The sequence below is a fragment of the Anguilla rostrata genome, chromosome 3 (genome assembly GCF_018555375.3).
Source record: "Anguilla rostrata isolate EN2019 chromosome 3, ASM1855537v3, whole genome shotgun sequence".
Classification (NCBI taxonomy): Eukaryota; Metazoa; Chordata; class Actinopteri; order Anguilliformes; family Anguillidae; genus Anguilla; species Anguilla rostrata.
Genome location: NC_057935.1, coordinates 57,650,417 through 57,660,471, shown reverse-complemented (window position 1 = coordinate 57,660,471; position 10,055 = coordinate 57,650,417). Strand labels below are relative to the sequence as shown.

Sequence of the window (10,055 nt, the reverse complement as noted above, 5' to 3'; positions counted from 1 at the left end):
GCCTGTTCCAAAATGATTAATGCAGCCTTGACTAATGCTCCGTGGCTGCATTGCATCATGGGAACTGTACACGCGCAGATCCCATATTCCTTCATTAAAAACCTGGATAAACCGGAAGCTGTCACCGGCGGCCGTCACGCGCCGTTCCCCATCTGCAGTGACAGCTTCAAATGAGCCGGAGCGGGTAGATGTAAATAATTGACTACCGGCGCCATCCTGATGGGATCTTAATGGTGCTGCCCAATTCATCCTGAGAGCCTCTTCACAGACGGAACAGCACTCGCCAAAAGGAAAAAAAGAAAAGAGAAAGATCATTAAAAAACTAAAAAAAAAAAAAAAAAAAGCTTGACTGGCTTGGAAGCAACATCCCAGCAAACAGTCAGTCAGAAATAAAATAAATCCTAAAGGCCGCGGGTTACCGATAAACCCGATTTATTCTGATTTCACGGGGGTTTGTTTTACATTGACGGTGCCTGGAGTTTAAATTTTGCACACAGGGCTGATATTTTATAAAGGACCGACTGCAGAAAAAAAGTGCTATTATTATTTTAAAAAGTGGTTGTTTATTGTAGCGAGACGCTGGAAATTTTTTTTTATTTTATTGATTTTTGGAAGTACGTGGCAGCACCAAATCATACTAAACGGTCCATTTGCTGCAACACAAAAAAAGTGGGTGGGAGGGGGGGGGGAGAGACGATTTGCGTTTTCAAAACGCGGTTGCCCTGTTGACTGCTTATCGGTTTGTTCTGAACCGACAACAAACGAGCGAAAAGACGTCACATCGCACGGCCAGAATGCATGTCAGATAAACCACACCTTGTGACGGCGCCTTGCTCCGGGAACAGTGGACGCGAAAACATTGTGCAACGGTAAGGTCCTGGGCGTCTTCGTGTCCGCGTGACTGGTGTTTCGCTCAGAAAGGAGGACGTGGCTGTTGCTCAACAGTGAGGTCCCGACTTCCCTTTCGTGAGAAGCATCAGCTGTGGGCACGTGCTCGAAATAGGCCTGTACGGCAATGTATTGCAAATAACTCAGCTTTTTCGAAAGTGCAATGAACACAGTAACATCCTTTTTTAAAAAAAAAGAGAACATATTTCATTATGTGAAAGTGGCAATAATGCGGAGGTTTACCCACATATTAGGAAGCGTTACAACATTTTGATGATACATTTTATTTTTGAATGCATTGCAGTTAGTTGCGTTTCTGTAATGGCCAAGTCGGGGCAAATGGACTTCATCCCCTTTGTGATGTCGACAGAAGGGGGGGTGGGGGGTAGGCGGGATGGCAGAAAAGCCATTGAGATGTCGATAGAGGGGGGTGTGGCAAATGGACAGGTTTTGGGATTGATCTGATATTGATCTGATCATTAATGAACATGTCATTGGGTGGTAAAACATATAGGGTGTGTGTGAGGGAGCTGGTGTGAAGGTAAGAAGGCAAGATGGGTGGGGGGTGGGGGATGGGGGGTGGAGGCAGGAGCAGGGAGGGGCTGGTTTGTCCAAAGGGTGGAGTCACGCAATGCAGACTCTATAAACCCCTTCCATCTCTGTCTTACCCGAGGCTTTTACTCAATCAATCAATCGCTCAGGCAATCAATCAGTCAATCAATCAAACCACATACATTTGTGATGGCACAATTTTACAAAACATACTGCCACAAAGAGCTATGCTCTCCAGAGGGAATCGACAGTCTTTGTGGGGGGGGGGGGTTGCTGTTGATCTAAGAGGAGGCCAACAAGCAAGCACTGTCCTTCTAAGCATGTTCCCGAACACAAAAACAGCAGTAGAGTAACAACTGTTGTGTCCTTTGTGCTGGCATACAGAACCATATACTGTTCCCCCACTGTCCCCTGGTGTCCTCTTTCTCTTTTTCCTCTCCCTTCCCTCTCTCCTTCTCTCTTCCTTTCTCAGTCTCTTTCTTCCTTTCACGCACATTCCGTCCTTCTCTTTCTCATTTTTCTGTCCTCTTTCTGTCCATTTTTTGTTGGTTCACGAGGGAAGAGAACCCAATCAGCGTGTGTCAGTCATGTGAGACAGTGTCAAGAGTTTGCATTTTATCTCTTTTTCTCTTTCTCTCTTTCAGATGTTTGAGGAGAGGGAGGCAGGGTGGGGGATGGGGGGGGGGGGGGTTCACTGTGCCACCTGGTGAGGCATGTCCACCATCTGACTGAGTAACAGACGTCTATCATCAGCTGTGACAGGAAGTGCGACAGGAGGAAGCCTCATCAGGGGCATCATGCCCATGTGACATCACTTCCTGTAAAGGCGACGTCTCTGCCTGTATCCTGTACCTCACGGTGGGTCTCCGTCTCTTTCTTCTCCTTGCTCTCTCTTTTCCCTCCTCCCTCTCTCTCTCTCTCTCTGTCAGTTTGAAAAGAATGAAAAATACTCCAATCAAAAAAAACTGCTTGAAAAAAAGAATTCTTCTCAGTACTTATTTGCACTTAGTTCTTAGTACAGATCATTTAAAACACTCCCACACACCAACCACTAGCACTGGCATGTTGCATCCTGTGCCCACTTTTTGATTGATACACCCCCCACCCCTGACCTCGAAGGCCGATACTGCAGTCACCCCCCCCCCCGCCCCAAGTCCACCCGCAAATCTCTCGAGAACACCCACGATTGGAACTCTGGTGCCGCTAATGATACAGACGCTGTCATTTCTGTGTGGGGGTTATCGGCTGCAGGCGTGTTTGGGATGTGGGAGGTTTCTCCTCCACCTGCCGTCCCCCGTCCCCCGTCCCCCCCCCATCCCACTCCGCAATGGGGCCCGTCTTCCCACCCTTTTCACACCCAAAAGGTATCCTCCCCCTCCCTCCCCTGGCCTTAATTTGTCACCTCAAAACCTGCTTGAGTTTTCTATTATTTGGAAACTCACAGCACACCGTCGATCCTCGCTGGAAACCAAGGCCGAACACCTCAGTTCAGTTTAAAAATATCAAAACAAAAATAAAAAACTGAAACTGATGCATTTAAAATGCTGAAGCATGTCATCTCAAAATAACGGTTACTCCTATCCCCAGCCCTCCACCCCCCTCCCCCCTCCCCCAAACCAAAGTACTGCAGAGGACTCAGTAGACCACAGTTCTGTCACCCTGTTAAGAATAAGCACACCTCCGATGAACGGAGAAGTAGGCCAGTTATGACCGCTGCTGGGATCACAAGCCCCTGACATTCACGCCCGTACTCATGCGCGCGACTATTAAATTATTAATATAATATTATTATTATTTACCAGAAACGACGGCGGTGGAGATTCTGTTGGTGATAGTGGAAAAAGGACGCGGGCCCTTTCAGACGAGCCGAGAGCAGTGAAGGCGGGGTGTCGTCGCTCGTGACCTTTGCCACGCGCCTCTCCGCTTCGCTGACAGGCGGCCGAGCCGGCTTTCGGTTTCTGCGTTTCCTTCTCTTTCATTCGCTTCTTTAGACTCCGCGCTGCAGCTCGGGAGCCGATCTCAGTTTACCACTCTGTGCTGCTCTGCCGCGCGCGCTCTTTCCTGGTTGTCTCGTTGTGTGTGTGCTGTTATGGCTGTGCGCGGAGCGTGTCGTGTGTGTGTGTGTGTGTGTGTGCGTGTGTGTGTGTGTGTGTGTGTGTGTGTGTGTGTGTACATACGCGGTAAACGCTGCTCTAAGCGTTTGTCTCGCGCTTCCTTGCTGATGCAAACGCTCGTTTGACCTTTCCTGTGTAGTATGCACATTCAGAGAGCCCACCTGTCCCTCTGGGGAGCTGAGCCAGCACCTGTCTCCCTGTCCCAGCACCTGCCCCCCCCGTCCACAGGTGCTGGCTGCTGGAGGTGGAAAGGGAAAGGGGGGGGCATGACAAACTGCTTTTTATTTATATTGGTCTTGACATAAACTGTCTCAATTGCAGTTCATTGCGATAACCGTTTGACACATAGTGACTTAATAACTTAAGAAGGGATAAGAAGGAAAATTAAAAATAAAATAAAAAATTAAGAAAGACAAGTGCCGCTCCCCGAAGAGGAGTGTGAATTTATTCATTTAGCAAAAAAAAAAATTTTTTTTTAATTGTCTTAAAACATGAATAAAGTAGTGAGGCATCTGTATGACCTGTCATAGCTCATGGGCGTGGATGAAGGCCATCACGGGACATGCCTGGCCTGGTTCCCCCCTGTTCCCACCCCAGGCCTGGCCCGGCAGGGCCCACCTCACCTCCCCTGACCCCGAGCTCAATTGGGACACTGTACTTTAAAAGGGTGACTCAGCCTGGATGACTCAGATTACACCCCTCCACGCCCAAACCCCCAGCTCCCCCCAGCCTACAGCTGCGCCCCCCCCCCCCCAACCGCAAATCCCCCTCTCCCCAAACCACAGCTCGTGTAAACGCAACCCAAAGCAGGCTTAAGACAAGGGGTCAGTGGACGCAGCCAGGACCACGCGCCTGCAAGCCATCAGCCAATCCCGGTCGAGCCCTCGGCCTGTCACGCCCGAGGCTTCGGCCAATCACAGCCAAGGCCTGCTGTAGACTCACAGGCAGCCGAATTAACAGCAGTCGAGCGGTAATCTTTGAGGTGAGCGAACACAGAGCATTCGCACGGGAAGGTACTGTGAACAAAGAGGGGTGTGGGGGGAGGGGGGGGGGGAGAGGGGGTAATCACTATTTTTCGCGGATTGGCGACTGAAGCCGAGGCTCAGTGACCCGAATGTGGCCTGGTCACAAGCGGGCTGATTTATGGTTTTGGGAGCAGTCGGGCCTGTTTCCGGCTCGGGACAGTCCTGCTTGATTTTAGGATTTTAGGGGGGCAGAGCTGCGTAATTGTGGGGAGACGGAGCTTTGAAACTCGGGGGGGGGGGGGGGGTTCATATTTCAGGTCCCACGTGAGGCAGTGTTGTTGTGTCCTTGAGCTAAGTACTGAATCTGGATTCCTTTAGTTCTCATGACATTTAAAAAATGTTTTAGCTAAAATATAAAATATGATTTTAGAGTTGTGCGCCTTTGCTTGAAAAATGGGGTAAATATCATAAACAGACTGTGACAAGGATCAACCTGGTCTGGCCACAGCCCAATTCTGGCTCTACGAAACAACAACCTACGAACAGCAAACAGGCCTTCGACTGCACCTAAAATTACATCTCTCCCGCCTGACATCTGTTTCCCACAGCACGGACGAGATTTGAAGGCCAGGCTGTGAACTCATGCAAAATGAATGTCAGCTGGTCGAAGGACGATCGTACATACCTGACTGCATTCTTCTCCTGAGAACGAACATACATTCTGTGCTGGAAACCAGCCGGGCACAAATGTCCAGAGCTAAAACAACAAAAACAAAAACAAACAACTAAACAAAAAAAGAACAACTAATGATTGTGTGTCAAACAGCTACACTTTACTCCGCAGAGGAGGAGAGAGAGAGAGAGAGACAGAGAGAGATAGAGAAAAAATGAGAGAGAGAGATTACACTAGAAAAAGCGATTAAACTAGTACACTGGTGGCAGATTACCTGGCATCAACAGAGAAAGACAGTAAGCAAAGATAAAACTTTACTAAAGGATCTAGATCAAGTTGGCGCTGGTGTTTTTTTTTTCTATGTATGCGTGTGCTCGTCTTACAGACCGAAATCGTGAGACAGCCAGCGAATCTCCCCTCTTGCCTAAGACAGGAAACAGAGAATTTTCATTCACGTCAACGGGCTGTGAAATTTTTTTTTTTTTTCGCAAGCCTCGTCTATTCAGAATGTCAGTTTTGTTTGCGGCAGATTACAAGAGCGCTGTTAATTCTTGTTTCTGTGTTTAAGACTCCTTTGCGAATTTGTAGGCCGATCTGACCGTGCTTTCCTCAACCCAGAGAGAGAGAGAGAGAGAGAGAGAGAGAGAGAATATTTGGCAAGGCTATCCGTGCAAGCGTGGTTTCAGTTTGTCACCATGGCGACAGTGCACACTTCCTGCCAGATATGGTTTCCTGTGTTCATTCACTTTTTTTCTGTGCTTTTTCAGAACTATTACAGAGATGTGTTTACAGTACCATAAAAGGGCTTTTTTTCATAATGAGTGGAGGGTTTCCCAGAAAGACAGAGAAAACAGCACACATGTGAAAGTGACTGGGGTTTCAGGGTCATTGCCAAGTTCTTCATAAAAGCAATCTTGGCTTCCACGATCTCCCCTAGCCCTTTCGATGTCGACCTCTCAGCCCAGCCGAAGCTGAGGAATTTGTGTATGGAATGCAAACTTAAACACCACTGAAAGTTCCTTAAAGTGACAGGGAGGGCTACCAGGAGTTTAGCTCCAAAGGACATCCACACAAACACTATTACTGTATACTGCAACATATTGCATCGGATTGAAGTGCACATACATACAGGAAAAAAATTAATTATTAAATAAATTATAAAATAATGGAAAAACTGATATAGCCAGTGCCACTTAAACTCACAGATTCAACTGCAAACATTATTACCCTAAAATGCAAAAACCAAGCTCAACTGAAAACTATTTTACAACTGGCCCAATTTCCATTTCCAAACAGATTCGATATAATAAGCATATCTCTGAAAGATTAGGCTACACATCGACTGCACAGCAACTGAATTTCCCAGAGACAAAATGAATACAGCTTAAAATACCGGCTGCTTTATCGTGGGACAAAAAGGTGTAATTGTTCTGGCAAAGTAATCGTGTGTCCTGACCAAGGATCAGACGAAAGCCTGTATACGTATCTATACATATATACACAAGCACTGATCTCTGACGAAGAGACGTCTAAAAGACGTCCGCACATACGACGTGTTTTTTCTCTTATCTGATTCTGCGACCCAGATATTACGTAACCGAGCGCGAGCGGGAAGGTTAGTATGCCGTGAGAGAATAAAACATTTTTTTATTTTCATTTAAAATGGCACCGAGCCAGCAGAGCGCGTAGGTGGGAGCAAGTTTATTTACTTCCTCCAAGACCGAAACAAACGCCCCAGTGACCACAGCAGCAGCGAGTCATCCCGCTATAAAATTTTGTTGACACGTAGGCAAGGAAATGCGTGACAATCAAAAACTGAAACAACAACAAACAAGCCTGAAATCAAGGAGGTTTAAATGCTTTACAAAAAGAGGGGGAAATAGTTACATAAATTCATCAGAGGTACTTAAAACGGATAAAGCCAGGCCTACTTTCATTTCGATCACAATGCAGTGAGTGAACCTATACTTAATATGAACTAAACTTAAAATTGTACCGTGATTTTCAAAGAAAAATGGTTGCGTACCGTTTCCACCCAATATTTTGTTCTCTTGTTAGTTTGACCCGTAGGTTTGGTTCGACCTCCATCGCATGCGTTACATAAAGGCCAACAAACCACTTTCCCTGGGTTTATGGTCTAAAAAAACACCAGGGATTGCTGCAGCGGCCTTCTTTTGATGTAGGCCTTTCTGCACGAGCTACCAGTGCAGAATAAGCCTTTAAGTGGAACCGCACTTGGTAAATATGGAAGCCGATAAATCAGGAACACCAAAAAAACATTGACTGAGTTTCCTTTCTGGAAACCCTTTTTTTTGTATACTTTGGAGGCTTTTGGGGTTTTGTGGACCTGTTGCCCTTGAACATACAGTTCACGTGAAACAGTTTCTGTAAATTTCTTTAGCACCCTTTGAGATTTTAAGGTTTTTTTCTTTAAGTGTCCGTGTCGAAATGAGAAAGGTGTTTGGCCTGAGGTGTCGGGGATCTTATTGGAACCTGCTGCTCCAGATGAGGTCATTTGGAAGCTACTTTGGAAGAATTCTGATGTCCCGGACTGTGCAAAATAAGCTCTCGAAAGACGGGCAGTTCTATCATGTTTAACCCTTTAAGGTGTGATATCTCAATTATGTCATTAGAATGTCTGTGACTTAACATTCTAACGCTGATGCAACAATTACTACCATAACTCAAAGCAACAGAGTTCTAGAACGCTCAGATTCAGCTCACTTCAAGTTTTGAGTGTTGAACGCAGGACACCTGGGACATGTGTCATAGAGAAGGGCGTAGTCTTTAGAGAACATACAGCTGGATCCTGGCGTTGCCACTTCTAGAACTTCTAGAGTGCATGATCATGGCCCAAAGGAATGGGGTTAGTTTGGAATCCTGGAAATAGAATTCTGAAGGAAGGCCACATTCTACACTCCACTCAGTGAGTATTGTGAGCGTCTGACAGAAATCAGCAGCCTCGTTGTACAGTGACATAGCCAAATGCATAAAGAACATTACAGCTAAACGATTTGTGTGTCCGCGCTTTCTTCAATCCAACTTCATCAGACAGGACTTTGTGTTTTTGTGTTTTTTCCCCCCCCCCCCCTTTTGAGCAGTAATGTTTTGAATGAAAACCTGGTTTCAGACTTGTTTTCAGACCGTTTGACGCCTTTAAGATTTTCCACTGAAACTTTAACTGAAGTTTGCAACCGACACACACAGGTACGTGAGACACAAAGGAAAAAAAAAGACTTCCATATGCTGGTTTCGAGTAGTTTTTCTCCCATTTTAATTTATCACCTAACAAAACGCGAAGTCACACTGAAATGTATTGCATGAGAAAATAATATTTTTCTATATTTACATTTAGTAGATATTTTGGAAAAAAGTTTTTTCATTGTTTCAACAAAATAAGAAAAGGACATTTCAACTACTGTGACTCACCCTCAGCCACTCCCTATAATGAAACAAACTGCCCTAAAAAATTTCACAGTTCACCATTTCGGTTTCACTGATTATTAATCACGCATGCTACACTGCTCTATCAGCTAGAACATTATAAATTGTATTTTGACTGTTTCCAACGTTTGGCGACACGAAGATATCTTCAGTCAGAAAGAGCATGTAGTCACAGTGTCCACCAACTGGTGTGAAAACCACAGAGACCTTGTGTTCTACCTTCTCATGTGTCTTTGAAGTTTAACATAGAGGTGAGGCAGAGAGAGAATATATTTATTATTTATATGCATTCTCTGGAGTTTGGAAAATGGGTCGTTTAAAATGCTATGTCCTGGTGGTTAAATCCCCTCTAATTCAGGGTGCTCGGTTGCCACGGTAACACAATCAAAACTTTTGTTGTTGTTGTAAATATCTGTTTCTATTCTGCATTTCCAACCTGTTGGTGGAAGGTGGACAGATTGGAGGCGTTTCCACAAAGCACAAATGGCCTTTGACACGGACGAAGAACTTCACGGGTCAAGACAGCAAAACTGTCCCGTGAAAATCCTGTGATTTCGACATTTCAGAAAAAAAGAAAAGTAATTTCACCTTCAGGTCTAGAGTGTTAAGTCGCTTTTCCACCGCATGGTACCGGCTCAACTTGACTTCTTTGGTTTTCCATCGGGCAAACGTACCTGGTACCTGGTACTTTTTTTGGTATCACCTCCCTCGAAGTTCCAAGCGAGCTGAGGCGATACCAAAAGGTGACGTGAAAACACTGCAGACCACTGATTGGTCAGAGCAACGCGTTTCATGCGGCGTCGCTGCAATCTGCAGTGGAAAACGGAGTACCTGGTACCAACAGCGAGTCGAGCCGAGCCGGGCTGAGCCGGTACCATGCGGTGGAGAAGCGGCTTTACTCTGCTAAATCTCACACTGCCGCACAGTCCGTTCAGCGACGTTAAAACCCCGCCTCAGACCCGTCCGGAGACTCCATTTATCCGCACCTGGGACTGCGTCACACGCAGGGCGACGGGTCCTAATCCCGCCCAGGGCTGCCCGTTAAAACCCTGAAGCAGCGACATCCTCGAACCGGCTCGCCAGAAGCGCAGAAATCTGCCAGGGCTCCTCCTGCCTCGACGTGAAGCAGGATTCTCGATTTCACAAAGAGGGAACCCCCGTATGACTTCGTGTGAAGGATGAGGCCACTTAAAATGCGGTCGTTAACCTTCCTGCCAGTAATCTCTCGCTTGCAAATGGTGTGCAACGTTTGATACCTTCCAACACACACATACTTTGGTTTTTTATGTTTTAAAAGGGAACCAGTGGGCTATAGGTGGGTAAGGAAAAATATTCCCAGAATTCCATCTGCCCTTCGGACGTGAGGGGCCCTGCGTGACCTCGTTGTTCAAGACAGAATCAAGTTCCGGAATGTTTCGC

General features: G+C 46.3%; 1 long non-coding RNA gene across 1 annotated transcript; it reads right to left on the bottom strand.

Moving 5' to 3' along the window:
• Positions 1-4,310: 4,310 nt before the first annotated feature.
• LOC135251302 (uncharacterized) lies at positions 4,311-7,405 on the bottom strand. Its single transcript, XR_010329115.1, has 3 exons — positions 7,219-7,405; positions 5,205-5,276; positions 4,311-4,570 (listed from the first exon to the last, which is right to left on the bottom strand). It is a non-coding gene; the product is annotated as an uncharacterized LOC135251302 (long non-coding RNA).
• Between the last annotated feature and the right edge of the window lie 2,650 nt (positions 7,406-10,055).